The following is a 5,192-nucleotide window of genomic DNA, read 5'->3' on the forward strand; positions in this document are numbered from 1 at the left end:
TTGGCACAGCACAAAGCATCAGGGCCTAATCATATGCAGCTAACAGTGTGTTGGACTGCCATCTGGTTCATAGCCTGGCACACACAACCCTCCCATACACAGGAAGACCACCTATCCTCCATAACAACACTGGCAATATGACAGTCTCAAGAACTGTGTTTATATGGCTGGACTGCATCCAGCCAAACATTGTGCGTGAGCATTACTGTAGCTACAACACACTAGTTGAAGGGTTCACAGCATGTGGTCACTGAATTGCAGTGGAATGACATGTTACTATTACCACAACAGGTGGGAACATGCAGCACCTGTACATCGACTACATGTACACTATATGGCCCAGACCAGATGTGTATCCCCTGCTGTAGGTATTTTACCATATACACCCACACTGTATAGACACATACCGCGTGCGGACCCTGCACAGTAAGACACAGTCAAATTGGTATACATTGCAAATACCATTTATCCACTCGAGGCATGTGTCAGACATGGTAACTACTGCAGGTCACAGGTATTTATGTGTATGTGTCACACATATACATCATGTGTGCAATGCCATTGCTGGTTTAGGCAATCGCATGCATTGTTACGTACAAAGACCCACACAAGGTCATACTGTGTGACACAACCACACGTGGCAGTTGTGGGTTACCAAAACATACCTATCTGTACTCTGACAATGGTAGTAGACACAGTAGCAGAGCGCACTATTGGCATTACTAGCCAACTAGCCCTGTTTGGCTGTGCTGATATCCCCTGTGTTTACTGGGGGAATATGCAGCATCTGGTGTATTGTAGTATTTGCCAAAAGGATCTCTTCTCTCACACTTGCATTTACACACACCCTATTACCCCCCCCCAACACACACACACTTGCTGGATTCATTCCCCTACCTAACTAGATCACGACACGTGAGAGAAACGCATTAGCAAAGTGCACTATTCGGATTACTAGATAGTTCCTCTTCTCTGGCTGTACTTATAGGGTGCTGACAACATCAGTATTTTGAAAGGGTAAGGTGCATCATGTAGTGTGATCCCCTGATTTCAAAAAAGCACATGTTTTTCATACAGAATTGCACACACACAAAGTCCCCACATCCAAACACACACACACACACACACGCCATTTACAGGTTTCAAACTCCTACCAAACTATATTATGACATTCGGGAAAGACACATTAGCAGAGTGCGCTATTCGCATTACTGGGAGGCTTCTCTTCTCCTGCGGTACTTATAGGGTGCTGACATCATCAGTGTTTAGAAAGGGGAATGTACATCCTGTAGTGTGTTGTCCCAGTTGCCAAAAGGCACATTTCCCTCACACAAAATTGCACACACATTAACCCCCCTCATCCAAACACACACACGTGCCATTTTCAGGATTCAAACCACTACCTAACTATGTTATGACACTCGAGTTGGACGCATTAGCGGACTGCACTATTCGCATTACTTGGAGGCTTTCCTTCTCCTGCTGTACTTATAGGGTGCTGACATCATCAGTGTTTAGAAAGGGGGATATGCATCCTGTAGTGTGTTCTCCCAGTTGCCAAAAGGGACATTTCCCTCACACAAAATTGCACACACACTAACCCCTCTCATCCAAACACACACACTTGCAGGATTCAAACCACTACCTATGTTTTGACACTCGAGACGGACGCATTAGCAGAGTGCGCTATTCGCATTACTGGGAGGCTTCCCTTCTCCTGCTGTACTTATAGGGTGCTGACATCATCTGTGTTTAGAAAGGGGAATGTGCATCCTGTAGTGTGTTCTCCCAGTTGCCAAAAGGGACATTTCTGATGACATCATCAGTGTTTTTACAAACAGTCTTGAACACACACTAACCCCCTCCACACACACTGAGCATGTACAGGATTCAAACCCCTACCTAGCTATGTTATGACACTTGAGACGGACACATTAGCAGAGCACGCTATTCGCATTACTGGGAGCTTTCCCTTCTCCTGCTGTACTTATAGGGTGCTGACATCATCAGTGTTTAGAAAGGGGAATGTGCATCATGTAGTGTATTCTCCTAGTTGGCAAAAGGGATACTTCTTTTGAACAGTCTTGAACACACACTAAACCCCCCCACACACACTGAGCATGTACAGGATTCAAACTCCTACCTAACTATGTTATGACACTTGAGATGGACGCATTAGCGGAGCGTGCTATTCGCATTACTGGGAGGTTTCCCTTCTCCTGCTGTACTTATAGGGTGCTGACATCATCAGTGTTTAGAAAGGGGAATGTGCATCCTGTAGTGTATTCTCCTAGTTGGCAAAAGGGATACTTCTTTCCAACAGTCTTGAACACACACTAACCCCCTCCACACACACACTGAGCATGTACAGGATTCAAACCCCTATCTAACTATGTTATGACACTCGAGACAGACGCATTAGCAGAACACGCTGTTCGCATTACTGGGAGGTTTCCCTTCTCCTGCTGTACTTATAGGGTGCTGACATCATCAGTGTTTAGAAAGGGGAATGTGCATCCTGTAGTGTGTTTTCCCAGTTGCCAAAAGGAACATTTCCCTCTCACACACACAAACCCCACTCACCCACCCACACACAGACAGAGCATTTGCAGGATTCGAACCCCTACCTAACTATATTATGACACTTGAGGAAGACACATTAGCAGAGCACACTATCCAAATTACTGGGCATTTGTTTTGCACCTGTAGTATTTATAGGGTGCTGACATCTTTATTTCTACAGAGGTATGTGCATGTAGTACTACCTGTCAGGTGGGGGATAGCATATATATGCATTTGCAGCCACCTACGTCAGGGTCAGATATGCACATCGCACTGGCAGGTTATGTTCTATACCATGCTTTGGGACCACAGGACCTGTAACACACAACACAACCAGTCCAGAACACCACACCCACATCCAGGACACACACTTAGCTTCCCTGATAACAGTGCCAGGATATGCAGGTGTTCACATACACCATTCCAGTTGTTAACATCAGGTACAGGCATATTGTGTGTGAGAACTACTCAGGCCTCTACCACTTTACCCTATAGCCACTACAATTTATGGGTCCATGTGCTATGGCAGAACCATACACCACAGCCACATGGGGGAATACATATTGCACCTGTCCGTCTGCAACGTGGGTACTCACTGTTCCACACCAGAGGTAAACCACCATTGTTGATATCTGACCATACCCACCTTTCCCTGGACATCCATATCCCATCTCCACCCCCAGGCAAGGTTGTCACTGCACACAAACTGTATTTAGCACAAGCAGACTCTACACTTGTGTAGACTGGGGTGTACGACTTCAGAGGACCCATGCTGGGGGACTATACTGGCCACTCAGCATAATCCTTGACAATTGCATTCTATGAGCATGTGTATGGTTTGCATTGGTCATGCTATCCCACATATACCCATGACAGCTCCACAACAAGACACCTGTCAGCTGTACACCAGCCATATATGCGCCGTACAACAGACAGAGTGACCTAATACATTGCAGAGCTGTAGCCCACAGAGGGAGGACATCTGTGAACAGTTCCGGCATGGCACGTCATTCACACATACTCATTACAACACAGTGTTGACAGTGGAATCATCCAGAAAATGCAGATAGGGCTCCCCTCAGTCTGTTATTGACGGACACCTACTGTCAGAGATCCTCAACAACCCTCTCACAGCACACACCGACAACATGGCTGTGGCTTAGCACATTCAATCCCTGGGACCTCCACGCTGCCCCTGCTTGACAGAGGCACAGCTCACTAGCCTCACATGTTGCCTTCTGTGACCTACTTTACAGTGGCACAGTAGCCTACTGTCCTGGGGATGCAGATGCCAAGCACACTCTGGCTGAGCTGTCATTCCCTAGGGCAACAAGCCTAGTATTGACCTCTACACCCATATGTTCAATTGTCGGATGCACAATATTTGTTGTGCTGTTCTACTGTTTGCAGGTCTTTATTGCAATAGCATTCCCTGTTCCTATGACCAACTTGTGTATCTGTGGAAGATGTTTGCATATGACGGCAATCCACTATATCACTTATGTCTCTGTAGTCATTTACTGTGTGCACTGGGCTGATTGCTGTGTTGTGGTTGGTTCCTGGACTGACACGCATAAATACCAGATATGTGTGGCCAACTGCTAAATGGAGATATGGCCTAAGTGTGTGAGCATGCCCAGTTCAGCCTTTCCATGGCATGTTGTCTGACATATGCCTCATTTATCAAAGTGTGCGAGCATGCCCAGTGTGAGCTTTCCATATGTTGCACTCTGAAGTCCACCACATATTTGGGTGTGTGTGAACTTCAACAATATCTCACGTTTATGGTTGTGTGTTGGGTGTCATGTTGTGTACTAACTGGCCAACTGCTTCGTGTCTGCCACAACAGGGATTATACTGTGCCTGCAGGGATTGCATGGGATACTTTGCAGACAGTTCTCAACATGCTTTCATAATGACCTAACACTGTAGTACCGTATAGTGTACTGGTTCAGTACTTTCACTGTGGTGGACAGTATCCTGGGCTTTAGTCTTATGACTGCTTGACATCTTCATAGTGAGCACAACAGACTGTGTAGGGGCCAGTTGTGCACATATGACCATGTTGCAATATGTTCAGATATGGACTACCTACACCAGGCTCGTCCAACATTGCTAGTGTATTCCACAACATGGGTGACAATTGGCAAACACTAGCGATGTTCCCTAGGCCATTTCTGATGCTAGTCACAGGGTGCGTTTGTCCTTCGACACACATTGTAACTGGAGTTTGCCATGACATATGTCATGGTTAGTATACTGTGCCTCCGTCTACCTCTGACATAACAGTGATACCCAGGGTTAGCCTACCATCTCCCATCCACTCATCAGGATTCCTCTTGAGGGGTGTCGATATGTGACTCTCTGGCTGACCTGTACCACAAGTTTACTGAAGAGTGGGGGCACCTTCTGTGTTATGGATCATTCTGTACAGCTTGTCCTATGTATGTCAGTGCTGGGGTTCAGGTCTCTCATGTGCATAGCTCACTGCCATTCAGATTGTACAAGGTGCTACATGTTCATTCATTCCAGGTTGGACATGGCTTCATACATCAGGCACAGCTTTCCTGTAGCTGGGAAGTATGGCGGTGTGTGAGGCTGCAGTTTGTTTACTCAGGCAACACATGGCA

Source organism: Protopterus annectens, chromosome 6.part0, assembly GCF_019279795.1.
Source record: "Protopterus annectens isolate FY-2018-M chromosome 6.part0, PAN1.0, whole genome shotgun sequence".
NCBI lineage: Eukaryota > Metazoa > Chordata > Ceratodontiformes > Protopteridae > Protopterus > Protopterus annectens.